Source organism: Sapajus apella, unplaced genomic scaffold (genome assembly GCF_009761245.1).
Source record: "Sapajus apella isolate SASKATOON/1434 unplaced genomic scaffold, GSC_monkey_1.0 scaffold11, whole genome shotgun sequence".
NCBI classification, from domain to species: Eukaryota; Metazoa; Chordata; class Mammalia; order Primates; family Cebidae; genus Sapajus; species Sapajus apella.
Genome location: NW_022436951.1, coordinates 677723 through 695072, shown reverse-complemented (window position 1 = coordinate 695072; position 17350 = coordinate 677723).

Here is a 17350-nt window from a genome sequence, read left to right as displayed (position 1 = left end):
TATCAACACATGTTTATTTAGTACCTTTTAGTTTTTACTTGATGACTACTAACTTTCACATTTTTCACCTCATATGTCATATAATTCTCACCCATTGAGGTAATGACAATTATTAGAATTTACTACAGTTATAAAAATAAGAACATTGAAGCTCAAAGATTGTGACAGATGTATTTTCAAGATGAACACAATGCTATTTCTTGTCCCACATGCTCTCTAGACCCTTGCCCCACTCCCATCAAGAGGTGGTGATTAGTCTCTCCCTAATCCAGAAACTGAGCTGAACTTTGTGGCTGCCTAGACCAACAGGATGAGATAGAGGCAGCACTGCGTAACTCCCAAGGTGGGATCTTGAAAGCAATATGGCTTTTCTCTAGCTCTCTCCATCTCAACACTCAGCCACCATGTCTGAGGGAAGCCTACACCACATGAGAAGTCCACATATAAGTGTTGTAGTCAGCAGCCACAGTTAAAGCCTCAGTCAGTAATCATCAACTGCCAGACATATGTGTGAGAAAACCTTCAGATGGTTCCAGCTTCTAGTCTTCAGGCTGCCTCAGTTTACACCAAGTATAATTATCTCTACAAAGCCCAGCCCAAATTGCAGGTTCATGAACAAAATAAATACTTATTCACTGTTTTGAGGTAGCTTTCTATGCATCATAAACACCTGGAACAGAGATCAAGCATTTGTATTTGAAAATTTGAGAGCCATCTATTTGTAGTAAGAAAAGTATTTGTCTTAAAAAAATGTAGGCTAACACAAAGTGCAGCATCTCTCTGTATGGCTCTTCTAGCATTTACTGTGAATGCCATTTATTGATACTTAACCTATGTGTGGTTTGTGGTACATGGTTATTTTTATTTTTAGGCATTTATATTTTATTTTTCCAGTTACATCATTAGTTCTTTGAGGAACAAACTGTTGCTTTTTAATCAGAAAATATCTGGATCAGTGTCTTTAATACATAGCAGCCCTTACCTTATTTACTTTTCTTTCTTTCTAATAGCTTACTTATAGCCTACTAATACGTTGTATAATTTACTTGTTTATGTTTTTATTGTCTGTCTCACATCATGTGCTTCGTAAGTGCAGAAGTCAGCAGGGCTCAATGGGATTACACCTGTAATCCCAGCACTTTGAGAGGCTGAGGTGGGTGGATTGCCTGAGGTTAGGAGTTCGAGACCAGCCTGGCCAACATAGTGAAACCCTCTACTAAAAATTTTAAAAATTAGCTGAGTGTGGTAGTGACAGGGCCTATAATCTTAGCTACTCATGAAGCTGAGGCAGGAGACTCGCTGGAACCTGAGAGGCAGAGGTTGCAGTGAGCTAAGATCATGCCATTGCACTCCAGCCCGGGCAACAAGAGCAAAACTTCATCTCAAAAAAAAAAAAAAAAAATGCAGAAGTCTTTGTTTTGTTCACTGATATACTTCAATTAACTAGAATAGTTCCTGGAAAATAGTGGGGACTCAATATAGTTTTGATAAATAAATGGATGAATTTTTTTCAGAAGACTTCTCTGCATCAAAATAAAATAATGACAAGCTCATCCTTGGGAAAATTACTGAAAAAAACTTGAATTCTTTAACTCTCAATACCTTTACTAATTGGCTGTCAGGAATTTGTTATTAACACCTGTGTAGTTTGAAAACATCTTTTGTTATTCTGTAAGGTGGGAGTAAAAGTTTTTATAAAAATTTTCTTGGTCACAGCAATTTTTTTTCTATACAACTGAAATAAATGTGACCATAAAGGCGAAGAATAAGGAAAGGATGTTGAAGAAATGTTTGAAGGAAGGAGCAAGCCAAAACACCATGTGTACGATACCACTTTTATTTTAAGTAAATACACTAATTGTAAGTATGCATTTTATAGCTTTTTTCCCTCATTTTTCACATCATGCTGGAGAGAACTCTGTTTACAAAACTTATTCAAGACACCACAGGAACTGAGTCGTGATCTGGAAATAAACAAATGCAGAGATTGGAATAAGTATGAAGAGAAAAGTTGGGGGGGGACTCAGCATGGATCATACAGGGAGGGAAAAAAGTAGCACGGAGGTGGCGAGAACCCAAGGAGAAATGTGACTCAATGTAGGATTCTCACTTGTAGGATGGCAGAAGGACATTTAAGAATGAAAACACAATAACATTAATTGCAAGATGTTTGTATTTGTGAAAAGTACACCCCCTCCTCTGTCTCAAATCTTCATTAAAATCTGTCAGCATTTGCATGAGTCCCCATAGGATAAGCCAGAGTATAGGAGACAGATAGCATTTGATTACAAAGGAAGAAAATTCTCATACTTCGTTTATTTAACAGAAGCAGGAACTGCACACTCCATTTGGAGTCCACTGGACTTGGAGCCCACTACATTTGGAGTCCACTGTATATGACTCCAAGAAATGTATCCCTTGTCTTAAGGAATCCCTGGAGAGAATAGGAAAGGAGTTGAGTCTCATGAGCTAATTCCATTTGAATTTCGAATTATAAGGTAGTGTCAGGGGCTTAGTTTTCTCTAGGTATTATACATTTCTTTCTATTTCCATATGGCCCATGTTTTACAAACCTAATTTTTCTATTCCCATACCCTCTTCCTAAAAAATTCTATACAAAAATTAGCAAATCTGACACTTTGGGTAAATATTCTAACAATGGGTACAGTATTCAGTAAAGTCTCATTTACCCAGGCCCCAGGTAATCAATTCACTTTGAGTTTCTACATTTAACGATAGGAGGATGAGCCTGCCCAAAATTAAAGCTGTAGAAGCCAGAGATTTCGTTAGAAAAGGAATTCTTCCTGCTATATGCCAAGCCCTAGGGACATAGTTGTATATGATAAATGTGGATTCTAGACACATGAAGTTTACTGGCCATTGTAAAACTTGTCTACTTTGTACAACTTCAAACCTAGGATTGTAGAAAATAAATCCAAGATACTCCATCAATGGACCAATTAATTTTTATTTCTACTGAGACAGAAAGAAAAGTCATTGAATGAATTTAATGCAGAGAAAGTTTTTTTAAAAAAGCTTTAGAGACTAAGTCTCAAGTCTAATATTTCAATTTCATTTCATTGAAGTCACAAAAATTAAAAATTTAATTGTTATTAGAATAATTAAAGTAACAAGCAAAAGATAAGAATGTATCATTTTTTCAGGTTGCCTCTAAGAATGTAGCATTCTATCAAGTTACCTCTAATTTGAAAGTTACAAAATAAAAATCCAAGGCTTTGTTTTAAAAAAATATTTAAAAATTTAAGACAGTGACTGGAGAGCATTAAGAAAGCAACCAGTCCTTCTAAGCACAGAGCCCTAATGCATGTGCAGAGAGGCTGCACAACCATGAAGCCAGCTCTGTCTCTAAGCTTACAATTCATTTAATCTGTTCTAGAATTGAATTTGATATTTAACCAAGTAAACACCTAATGGAGGGGAAATATTTAGTTGCAACCAAAAAGGCAAGTAAATAGTATCACCTGAGAAACTGCTATTGAAACTTTATGTGTTTTCATCCAATATTCACAACTGTTAAGTAGCCCCAAAATTCGAAAAATAAGCTTAGTAATACATTTCATGGACATATAGACTACTAAGGTTTAATGGGTAATTAGTCTGCAGATGCTTACTTTAAAACAAGAAGAAATCATTAAGTATTCCCCTACATGCAGATGAACCTAACGTATTTTACTGTGTACTAAAAAAAGAAAAATTATTTTGGAAATAGAAGTTTGTCACCCAAATTTGTAAAACAAGAAGGCATCCTGTAAGAGAAGTTGACTAACAAACAAGATTTCTTTATTAATTATGGGTAATTTACTTCATAATTGGATTTAAGTAATTACACAAAACAGACTGGAAATAAGTTATATTTGAGTCTTTTTTTAATTTTAATTTATGCGTATTTTATGGTTACTCGATCTATAAATAATTCATTTCCTACCACTCAGATCTTAAGTTTCTTCATCTGAAAGATGAGAAATTTCAGCTAATAGAGTTCTGAATGCTTTCCCAGCCCTAATTAAATTCAGCATTACTTATTAGTAACACATTGCCTACAAATTCCTGCACTTCAGAATGTACGAAAAGAGTAAGCCTCTATTTCTGACTACAGACAGTTTACAATCCAGAAAGCAAAGCAAGCAAGGCGGTCAGAATTAACACAAGACAGCTGCAAAATTCTTAATCTTTTATTTTAACAAACCAGTCTTACCAAAGATACACAGAAACTTTCAAGGTTTGGGAATGAAGCAAAATTAATAGAGTGGAAACATCTAACACAAACTAGCGCACTTAAAAAACGTAGATGTACATGCCAGAGGCTTGAATGAGGTTTTCATGCTAGTTTATAGCCAGTGTTTATGGTGTTCTGCTATAATGCATACAAATGTCCAGAGTCAAACTTACTTACCTTACCAGTAAGCTTCGTATGTATTAGAGTATGTTGATGAAATGCATAACATGGCGACAATTTCAGAACACATTTATCACTATTGCAGTAACATGACCTTAATATAAAACTTTGCCTTTTTTTTTTCCTTTGGAAAAAAAAGGCTGGAGTGCAATGCATGTTCTGGAGTGCAATGCCTGTTATTTGCTCACCACAGGAGTGAGCAAAGGCTGAAGTGCCCAGGCTGGAGTGCAATGCATGTTCTTTGCTCACCGCAATATCCACCTTCCGGGTTCAAGTGATTATCCTGCCTCAGCCTGCTGAGTAGCTGGGATTACAGGCCTGTGCCACCACTCCCAGCTAATTTTATATTTTTAGTAGAAACAGGTTTCTCCATGTTGGTCAGGCAGGTCTTGAACTCCCAGCCTCAGGTGATCTGCCCACCTTGGCCTTCCAAAGTGCTGGGATTACAGAACTTCGACTTTGCTAATCTACTTGTTTTGTACCCTGGAAAATTTTATATGGTTGGCAGCCTTTTCAACAGTACATTGCTTTCATCTCACATATATGGTCCAGCTGATTCAATAAAAGATATAGGACCATTATTCACCTTTTAATAAACAATGAAAATCAAGAATGTTAAAAAGTGACAGCTTGAAATGGAGCATAAAATACAGCTGAAGTAGCAGAAATTAAGTTACCATGGGCTTTAACATGATTTTCAGAGGTCTCCAACCTGGACTTTGGGCCCCATTTCCTGGCTTTTTAAAAATGAGACCAAGAATCTTAAATGATGTGCTGGAGAGACCAAGAGTCAGTGACTGAACTAGCTGATCCTGTAAGCAGAGAGACAGCAAGAGATAGTAAGCAATATATGTTCTGAAGTTCAAAATATTGAGTATAATTTTGTTTAAAAATTAATAAAAATGTTCTTATTTGGTTTTCGGATTTGAAATGGTATGTCCCTAGTTATCAACTTGAAAAGTGTTATAATATTGAATATTCTAGTTTGAGATAACAGGAAAATAGACAATGGAATAGAGAGTTGTAAGCTGATGGCTTGTTGTAGAGTGTCTTAGGGAAGAGATGGCTTGTTGTAGAGTTAGGGAAGAGAAGGAAGCAGGATTAGGCTGGGGCAGAAGCTGAACTGTGATGTCTGCAACAGAGACCTCAGCCATTCCCACATGGAGTCCTGAGGCTGGTTTAGTTCTTCACATATGTCCCAACTTGAAGAAAAAGGCCTTTCTGCCCCAGGAAAGCCTCAGCTGCAAGCAGTCAGCAGGCAACACTCCTGAAAGATTGGGGTAAGGGTGCCTTGGTACTAAAGAGGGGATCTGGGCCACACATCCCTGCATCCATGATATGGTTGGGCTCTGTGTCCCTACCCAAATCTCATCTCAAATTGTAATTCCCATGTGTTGAGGGAGAGATATGTAATCCCCACATTTCAAGGGAGGGAGGTGATTGGATCATGGAGGCGTTTTCCCCATGATCCAATCCCCATGAAAGTGAGTGAGTTCTCACAAGATCTGATGGTTTTATAAGCGTCTAGCATTTCTCTTGCTGGCACTCACTCCTTCCCGTCACCCAGTGAAGAAGGTGCCTGTTTCCTCTTAGCCTTCTGCCAGTTAGTTTCCTGAGGCCTCCTCAGCCCTGCGTAACTGTGAGTCAATTAAAACTCTTTCCTTTGTTAATTACGTAGTCTTGGGTATTTATTTATACCAGTGTGAAAACAGAGTAATACAATCCATTAGAGTTGTGATAGAAAAATATCTCAGGCTCCTTCAAGCTGGGAACTGCTCAGGGCAAATCTGTCTCCTGTTCTATTCAAGTCATCACTCTGCTCACAGAGATAGATACGTATTCTGATTGCCTCCTCTGGAAAGACATCAGATACTCAAAAGAATGCAATCATCTGTCTCTTACCTACCTGTGACCTGGAAGCTCTCGATGGGGGGGACCTTGCTTTGAGCTGTGTCTGCCTTTCTGGATGGAAGTAATATATTTCTTACATATTGATTGATGGCTCATATCTCCCTAAAATGTATAAAACCAAACTATGGCCTGATCACCTGTTGGGGCACATGTCATTAGGACTTCCTGAAGCTGTGCCATGGGCATATCCTCAACCCTGGCAAAATAAACTTTCTAAATTCACTGAGACCTGTCTCTTATTTTAATTCAGAGTTCACCCATGACATTGTTCAGATCCACTTGCTTCATCCCATCTGGGAATTGATCCTCTAGGATTGTGGCCAATCTCTTTTCCTGAAAAAATTTATACAAGGAAGGTTAGTAGGATGAACTGCAGCCTCCATAGTTACAACTGGTCTCAGGGCTGTAAATAATACTCAACATTTTCTTTCTCAGCTACCCACTTTAGATTACTCTCACCCTCGTCTAGCACCTCTGCTAGTCTAAAAGATTTACCTGAGGAGGTAGTCCTGACTCACATCCCTAAGTTTTACAGCACCATGATCTTTTCAAAAAATTGTTTTTGCACTTGTCTATTTACTATAAAAATTAGAATAGAATCAAGAGAGGCAATGAACTAGTTAACTCTAGTTAGAAGAGAAGCAATTAACTAGTTAATCATGTGGATGACAAACATATTTTTCCCTGTCCCCATTGATTAATAACGGCCCTGTCTCTTGATGATTAGAGGCCATTATCACAGCGAGGATGGTGCTTTTTCTTGCCAGCTGGTGGTATTTGTACAAGGGGGAAAAAGTGTCCAGGGAGGACTCTAGTTGTGTTTTCTCCCTGAAGCCTTTTCCTTCATAGAACCAGATCTGTCGGACCAGTAGAGACTTGCAAAAAGAAAAGCACAATTCTCCAAGAGCGTCTCTGAAATTAATGATAGCACAGAGAAGGCACAAGAGGGAGGGTTAGTATAGGGATTATTTGTATATAATAATACTAGTAGTCATATAAAATAAAGTCAAAGATTGATAGAAAAGTTAAAATGATGATTTTAGCAATCCAGGCAAAAAAACGATGAAAGCCTAAAGTAGGGCAGCAGCAATATGAAGAATGGTTGGCACCTGAGACATTTTAGAAAATGGAATGAGGCTGGGTGCGGTGGCTAACGCCTGTAATCCCAGCTCTTTGGGAGGCCGAGGCAGGCAGATCACAAGGTCAACAGATTGAGAGCATTCTGGCCAACACGGTGAAACCCCATCTGTACTAAAATACAAAAATTAGCTGGACATGGTGGCGCACGCCTCTAGTCCCAGCTACTTGGGAGGCTGAGGCAGGAGAATTGCTTGAACCTGGGAGGTGGAGGTTGCAGTGAGTCGAGATGGTGCCACTGCACTCCAGGCTGGCACCTGGCGACAGATCAAGAATGTTTCAAAAAAAAAAAAAAAATGAATGAACTAGATTCATTTATAGAAGGAGGGTCCTGAGATAATTCCTGTGATTCTAGCTTAGCTTATCACCAACAAAGATGGAAGATTAGGATAAAGAGTAGATTTGGTCCTTTATTTGGTTGTTTTCAAGGTTCCGTAGGAGACTCTTGATATTTTATTGTCCTAAGTTGATCAATTAGTGAAAATGTAGAAACCCTTTTTGCTAGTTTAAAACTTCGGGTCTCATTTAATTTACATGACCTACATATGAAAGTTAGCTTTGTCTGAATTTCAGAAACAAGCATAACTTTATATCTTGTATCTTTTAAATGTTCTACTTAGATTACATTCCTATGGAAATTAATTTAGAGAAAAACTAACATGTCAGTGCTGTGATGATTACTCCAAAATTTATATCTCTATCCTGTTTTTTCTTCCAGCTCCAACTACATATTCCAACCTGCCTGCTGTACATTTTCCCATGGGAATCCTGCCAGAGTCTCAAACTAGCACATCCAAATTCAATTCAGTTCCACCTCTGCTACCTTTTCCCCTCATCTGAAAGCAGGCTGGAGCTCTGTTTCTCATAAAGAAACCACATCCTCTGAGTCAGGTCAGCAAACTATAGCCCACAGTCCACGTTCAGCCCACTGCCAATCATGTAAGTAAAGTTTTATTGTGATATAACCCCACTAATTCATTTACATATTTTCTATGGTGTTTTTAAACAACAGTGGCAGGGTGAATAGATGCGACAGAGGCTATATGGCCCACAAAGCCTAAAATATTTATTATCTGAACCTTTACAGAACAAGGTTGCTGATATCCATTCAAAGTCAACAAGGATTAATTTCTCAAAATTACATTAAACTTACCACCGTTTTCTCATCTCAATTCCCTGATCCTTTTAATGTTACTGCTATCAATGTTTCTCATACTTGTCTCTCTGATTTAACTAAGCCTAACATGTTTCTGGACATTCTGAAGACTGTTAACATGGTCTCCCCCAGCAATACCTTTGCAAATCTGTCTGGCTTCCATCTCTATTCCTGGTGATGTTATAATTATCTCAAAAAAAAAAAAAAAAAAAAAGAGAGAGAGAGGTAGTGAGAGTAGAGGCAGGGAGGCCCAATCTAGAGGCTTTGTTCAAGCTATTCTTTATACCTATTATTAGCTCCATCTCCTAATCACTATTCTATGCTCAGCTATGACACCTTCCCTGATCTCTCCCAGTCAAGCCTGCCTTCCTTCCTCTGGACTCCAATAATAATCCTAACCTCTCTCACAATCCTAACCTCTGCCCTTTATCCTTTTCTAACTTGGGTGGCAACACTGCAGAATAGAAGCCCGAGATTTGTTATAAACAGATTGAGTGCAGGTAATAAATCTCCTCCTTTACTGCCCAAGGGATGGTCAGTAGTCCCCTCCTTCTCCTAAGTCTTGGATTCTTCATATACGGTTTGGTATCACCTTAGGAAGCACATGAAGCTGCTCTAAACCATAAAGTGCTAAAGACATGAAAACTAGCAGTGGTATGCTATTTAGTAGAGATTTATAACTGGAAGAAACACTTTAGGTCCTATAAATACGTTTTCAGAGTGAAAAACAATTTGTTTTTTATGTCCATTACTGAACTATGAGATAACAAGAGGGCAGACAGCAATTGTATCTTGTGCATTTTTATATCTTCAGCACATAGAGTACTCAGTACATGGTTATTATATCAAATTGTCCCATTGAAATGAATAAAGATCTGATCATAATAGTACTGATTATTTGTAATTCATGCACCAAAAATTATGGTTCAGCTCATATTGCTTCTCTCTCAATAGTGACTTTAGAATATTCAAGGTACTCAAGGATATTCCAAGTGGCATTTTAAATTATATTCTCGTTGATCAAAATAATTGTGAAACTCCTCTTTTGAGTCACTTGACAAAGATGTGACACATTTTTACAAGACTATCCAGAGTGTTGGAAAATATTCATTCTTTGAGGATGAATATATTTTTAGGAAAATAACCAAAATGATTATGAGCCAAGTATGATTAATAAGGTGATTTATCACAGTACGTGATAACATGTTAGTTAGAAATGACATTTTAGAATAAAATAAGAAAAACGAGGTTATTTCTTTTGAGCCTGATTGAAAGTCAAGTCCAACACAGAAACATTTAAATGTTTGAATCAACAGAAATAACATTGCGATAAGCACTTATTTTGAAGGGCTGAGGAATTCTTTAGAAGCCTAATACCATCTTTGTAAAATTCCAATCCACTCCTTTAGAGTCACTCATCTTTCTATGAACAAATCCATGATAGCCTGCTCCAATTGGCAAAATTGACTGAGTTGGAAATTATTGAGCACAGAAATTTTGGTAAGGAATGTGGTCTGGCCTAACATCACAGAATTTTCAGATAATTTGATAGTAAGCAAATATTATTGACTTTGTTTTTAAGTGCATCTCTGGATCTAATTCTCAGATCACAAACTCCTCCTCTATCATGATTTGCATTGGTTCTCATAACCCTCTCACAGCATCAACATCATAATTTCGATCTCTGTAACCAGGAGTCTCTGACATATCTCACTGTACCTTCGAGTCTTCCAGATATTTTCCTACCTTCCCAGTCCTGACTTCTCTCTAGAGCCATATTGTCCAACACAGTAGTATAGTAGACATTCTTCCCTACAAGGATGTCTACATCTTAATCCTCAGAATCTGTGACTACATTATGTTACATGGCAAAAGGGACTTTGCAGATGTAATTAAGGACCTTGAGATGCGGGGAAAATTATTCTGGATTATTCAGATGGGCCCACTGCAGTCATAACCATTCTTAAAAAGGAAAAAAAAAAGAGGCAGGAGAATTAGAATCAGAGAAAAATAACTGGGACAATGAAAGAAAATACTGCACTGCTGTGATGTGATCATGAGTCAAAGAATGTGGGCAGCCTCCAGAAGCTGAACAGATTATCCCTGAAGTCTCTAAAAAGAATACAGCTCTGCCAACACCTTGATTTTAGCACCATAGGACGCATTTTGGACTTCTGACCCCAGAACTGTAAGATAATAAATATGTGTTGTTTTGAGCACTACATCCACAGTGGTTTGTGATAGCCACAATGGGAAACTAATATAGGCAGCCATTGTTCTCCTATGGCTATTTAAATTTAAATAAATTATAAGTTTTTAAAATTAAATTCCTCATTCTAGTTATATTTCAAATCTTCAGTAGCAACCTATGACTGATGTCTACCATATTGGACAACCCATATTATCCATCCAACAGCATTGAAATGTGTTGTTATAGAGATCTCTTTGATTTATCCCAGATATCTCTACCACTACTATAGATTTAACAAAGCTAAACCAGATGCACCCCACCCCATGCCTTTAATTTTAAACCTCCTTGTCAGTAGTGGTGGGCCAGAAGGCTATCCTAAGCAGTAGACACTATCTTGGCTCAAAAAGTTATTTAAGGCAGTTTTCTTCAGGAATTGAATGACAGCCTCAAATAAGGGAAGGAAGAGGTGGTTCAGTCTCACTACAAGTCCTGCTCTTTATTTTCATCAGCCACATGAAAAACACATTATAAAATCATAGAGAATGTTCAAGGAGTGTGGAACTTTAGAGATGTCATGAGGAACCTCTCTTTCCTACCTTTAATTTCAAAGTATTTTCCTTTCCTTTCTATAAGGCTGTAAGAGTTGGGTTATTTATTGACATGCTGATATTGTTTTTAAAGCAGAACATGGGATCATGTTTATTTGTGATCATATATCTTGATTAAATATAAGGATACAGTATTTTGTTGTCCTAAGACTAAAGGGAGACACGATGGAGTTTTGATTATCCAGTTATGCTCTGGGTGGAATAAAAACTGGAATAGCAAATTCTGGAAATATTTTCCACTGGATCCTACAAAAGAGGAAACTTTGTCAGATTAGAATTTCTTCAGTGTCAGAAAGCTTCAGAGTTAAAAAGGTAGCTGAGAGCCATTAAGCAGTAGCTGAAGACCAACTAAATTTTATTCTCATTTAATATGTTTCTGCCACAAAACACTTTAATAACAAACCACCACAGTAAATACAAACCAAGAAGGTAAGCTGTCTTAAGAGAAATAAGACAGTCAAATTTATTCACGAAAACTGAGTTGAACATGATGTGTTAGGCAATGGAAAATGTTCTTTGAAAGGTTATGAAATATCTGATTAAGTAGGGCAATGATAGAAAAAGTTCGTACAAATGCATATTGTAAGCCTTATTAATATAAACATATGCCAACACACATGTGATTATGGAAAGAGACCATTACTGTGGGTATCTACTCCTGGTTTATCTATTTTTATATGGGTATCACCCTGTCTTGTGACCTTTAAAATTTCCTTAGACTTTGTCACTTAAATAGTATTTTCAAACAGCATTTTCCAAACTATCGCCACATATTTATCTTATAATAAATTTATAGTTTTTTCTTTTAATGGAAATATTTGTCATTGCATCTTTGTCCTCAGATCTGTTCTCTGCACTTTTCTTGTTCCAATGTGGACTATTATATACTCTGTTCCCAAGGCTCTCTTGCCTTCCAGTTAAGTTTGGCCACTCAGAGGCTGCGGCAGGAGATTGGAGGGTTGGAGGAGGGGAGAAACCACACTATTATTTCTCTACTGACCTCTGCTTGAGGTGACACATCTACCAGTGGCTGCATCTTTTTTATTTCTACGTATCTAGCTACCCTATGTTTTCCATGAGATACTCCTGAATCATTTAAATAAATGCCTAGTGAAGTTTGAATGTATTTTTATCACCAGTTATTACAATGACCTTGTCCTGGACACTTTCTTAATTTTTTTCAAACTCAACCATACACTCCAGTGTATTATCAGACACTCACCTTCTTTAGCAGGAAGTGATTTATCATTCTCTGGCCTTATATTAAATGTCAGGAGGAAAAATCCATTTACCCTATGAACATCAGTTCCTGTATTTTCAAAATAAGTTTATTTTTCTAACTCTGAACTGAAAAAAAAAATGGTTTCATCTTTCATGTATTTCCATATCTTATAATTCCTCTATGATTCTTCATGGGAGACCATTGGAAAAAGCATATTGAAATTCGTAATGGAGCTGAGAAAGAAAAATTGAAAGTCACTAAATAAGCTTAGTATAGGTCAAATGAATGGAGATGAATTCCTAAACTCTTGAAGAAAACCATAAAAACAATATTTAAAATTTTTTTTCATTTATATGTTTCTAGGAGCTATTGGTGACTGGACAGGATCACTAGCCTTCAATAACTGTTTTACTTTGTCAGTCACAGGACTTGGCCAAAATGCTTTCACCTACTAAAAGTGATTACTAGTTATAAGGATGCTGTTCTCAGGCCTAAGCAGGGGTGAGGCTTGAGGGGCAGCATTATCTGAGTTGAAATGCATACCCAGATTCCTGAGTATTTCAAGGCAAAGTAGAAGACAAAGGTGGTTCCTTTGAACTAGATTTTATCATATCTCCTGAGGATATGATAAAAGAGATAACTGGGAGGAGGGAGGAAAAGGAAAGTCCTATATGGAGCTGAAGGGCACTAACTAAAAGGACAGGAAAAAGGCTTCCACTTCTGGATTTTAGTGAGTTATCTCATTTTATATCAAGTCTCCCAATGAGAACAACTATAAATCTAAATAAAATATTTTTAAGGAAATTTTCTTAAAGGCATTTAAGAAACACCAAAGCTCCAAAGACTTGGAAGGCCATGATTCCAGAAAGACGTTCAGAGAAACAAGTGCAACATCTAGCTCTGCTCTTCTTTTCTAGGTAGAGTATTTTCCCCCATTCACTGGGGATACATTCTCAGAGGATGCCTGAAGTCACAGATAGTACTGAACTCTATACATACTATTTTTTCTTATACATACTTACTTATGATAAATTTAATTTATAAATTAGTCACAGTGAGCAATTAACAATTAAAACCTAGTGCTAGACTGATTAAGCCCATCTAACTTAACCTGGCTTGCTTGTTTTCAGTTGCTTACTTCTAGTTGATCTTAAAACTTACAGCTAAAAATCACATAGCCAAACAATGTATAACTAAACTCTGACTAGCTTCCTTAGAGATAATGTCTCTGACTATGGCAACAGTGGCTTGAACTATTTTTCAGGATTTTGAGGGCTGCTCTTGTTCAGTTCAAACTAGCTGAAACCACTGACCAGTCAAATGGACTGTTGAGGTGCCTGAGGAGTGACCTTTGGACATCAGAAGGTCCAAAACCCTACCCTCATATTATGCTGATGCCACAATTTTTTGAACAAGCATCAGAGTTCTGCAAGTGTAATCAGGCTACATGTGAAAAACCACGTAGCTTGATTACACTTGGAGAACCCTGATTTTCTTACCTTTTCTACCTGCAAATTGCTTTCTCCATGCTTTAGACTGTCCCATTTTTTTGTCCCATAAGTACCCTCAAGGCCTATTTTCAGGGAGGTGGATTTGAGAGCTGTTCTCCAATCTCCTTGCTTGGCTGCCTCATGAATAAACTCTGTTTTGCAAAATCTGTCATTACAAGGATTGGCTTGCCGTACACTGGCAGAATGAGCTTGGCTTTTATGACAATAACTGATAATGAAATCGAACAATTATAACCATATATTGTAATAAAAGTTAAGTGAATCTCTCTCTCTCTCTCTTTCTCCCTCTGTCTCAAAATATCCTACTGTATGTAATATTTTCAGATCATGGTTGACCATGGGTAACTGAAACTGCAAAGGGCAAAACCACAGATAAGGGGGTACCACTGCGTTTGACAATTCATACATAAACTAACAGCCTGGGAATCTGGGCAGAGTTTTTGGCAGTCTTGAGGGATAGAAAAAAAAATTGAGGTCTGCTAAGAAGGAGAAAACCTAATACATTATTTCAGGTTTTCAGTTGGGACTCCTAAAGAGCAAAGCCCAAGTAATAAAGGAAATTGATCACCTCCCTCTTGGCTCAATTAAAAACAGACGAAGTGATCTGCCCTCATCTGACTTTCTTCAAGAAGAAGAATTTTTTTTTTCATTTCTCTGAGAAAAATAATGTAATCCAGAACCTCAAATTATCTTTTCAAATTTCAGACACAATGTTAAGCATACACACAATTGCCAGACAGACAACAAGTCAGGGACAAATTATCTAAAACCAAGAGAAAAAAGAGATAATGAAAAAATTACTACCAATGAATAATTTCAGTAGAGAACTAGAACTTATTTTTTTAAAAAGACTCATAGAAATACTAGAACTAAAAAAATATAATAACTCAAGATCATTTATAACAGATCAGGCATGGCAGAAGAACGTATTTTCAAACTAAGATATAATCCCAGTTTGTTATATCCAGACTTAAGTACATAAAGAAAAAATGATGCAAACATAGAAAGCTATTTATGAGCCATATAGGACACAGAGAGTTCTGAAATACACAATTGTAGTTCTAGTAAAAGAAGAGAGAGGATGAGTAGAAAAGATATGAGGCAAGGATGGCCAAAAATTTTCTGAAATTAATGAAAGACATCAAGCCACAGATTCAAGAAAATGCTGCAAATAAACAAGATAAATATAAACAAAATCTACCTAGGCCTATCATAGTAAAATTTAAAATCAAAAGAAATTTTATTTTCTTTTGATATTAAATTCAAATGCAAAAAGAAAAAGGACAGAAAAGATGTTGAACCCTGTTTGATACAATGTATAGAGAAAATATCTTCTCCCATAGTCTTTTTACTCTTTTAATGGTGTCTAAGTACGAGTTCTTATTTTTAATGCAATTCAATTGACCAGTCTTTTCCTTTTATAGTTAATGCTTTCTGTATTCTGTTTAAGAAAACTTTGGTTATTATGTGGTTGTAGAAACATTCTCCTACCTTATCTTCGAAGCTTTAAAGAACTAAAATTAAGCAATTAAAAAAACTATTATTATTATACATTAGAAAAGGAAGGTAAAGACAAGCCACCAAAAAACTTTAATGAAGAGCTGCAGACCTGACTTAACTGAGATGGGGCTGGTGATAAAATGACACTGCCAACTATGACAGAATAACAAACTGTTTCTTTGATTCTCCTGCCCAGCCTGGTCAAGGGTAAAAGCACTTTACTGACTACTTTCCTAGCTGTAAGCTTATTAATTTGCTCCCCAAAATGAAAAACCAAAATTTACTGGTCCCAGACTGGCTCTGGAAGTTTGGCAGAGATTTTGTTTGGATGGAATTGCTGATAGACTTCTTTCTACTTAATGTGGCTTAATTTCCTTTCACTTCCCAGACATTGACCCCTGACAAACACTTTGTGCCTCAAAGCCCATCTCAGTGCCTACCTCGAGAGACTCTGTTCTCTAGCACCAGTTTGACACCTGCCCCCAACTTCCAAAAAAAAGAGGAAAACCTGCCCCCACTTCCACAAAAAAAGAGAGCAAAAACTTACTATTCTTGGACTGTCTAGAGATTTCTAATTTTCTCTATTTTTATAAAACCATGCTTGTCTTTGTTGATAAAAATCTAATGACAGATCTCACTTGTATAAATGTGAGTAAAATATTTTTATGCCAATACTAACTAAAAATCTAGCAATTGTTCTTTTACACCAAAGATTTGGAGAAAGAAAAACAAAATATATACATGAGCCTTTACAAATCTATATAAGAAATACCTAATGCAAAAGAAAATAGGCAAAATATTCATTAGATGCTTGACAAAATAGTATACCAAAAGGACAATAGATGTAAAAAGGTGTCCAAAATTATTAGTCATCAATGTAAATTGAAACTAATGTAATACCACTAGACAACCAACAAAATGACTAAAAGTTAAAAGCTAAATTATAACTATGTTGGTAACGATATGGAGCAACTAAAATACTCATACAATACTGATGGAAGTATAAATTGATTCAAACATTTTAGAAAATTATTTGGCAATACCTACAAACCCCATGATCCAACTATTCTACTACTGAGGATATACAAAACAGAAATGTGCATACATGTTTACTAAGTGACATGCACATGAGTGTTCATAGTAGTTTCATGTATAATAACACAAAGCTGAAAAAACTTAAAATGTTCATTGACAATAGAATGGCTAAGTATATTTTACCCATACAATGGAATATGACAGCATTAAAAATATAAATAAATGCTGCACAAAACAACATAAATAAATTTCTCAAGCATAATGTTGAGCAAAAATTCAGATACAAAACAATACATACTATATGTTATAAACTAAATTTTCTCTCCCCAAAATTATTATGTTGGAGCCATAGTCTCCAATGTAACTATATTTGGAGATAGGAGGCAGTTAAGGTTACATGAGATTATAATCCCCTAATCTAATGTGACTAGTATCCCTGTAAGAAAAGGAAAAGGTAACAGGAGTGCACATGCACAGAGTAAAGGTCATGTGAGGACACATTGAGAAGTCGGCTGTCTTAGTTCAGGCTACTGTAACAGAACACTTGGAGGTTTAAACAACATTTATTTCTTGCAGTTCTGGAGGCCAAAAGCCTGAGATCAGGATGCCAGCGTGGTCAGGTTCTAGTGAGGGTCTTCCTCTGTGTTGCATACTGCTAACTT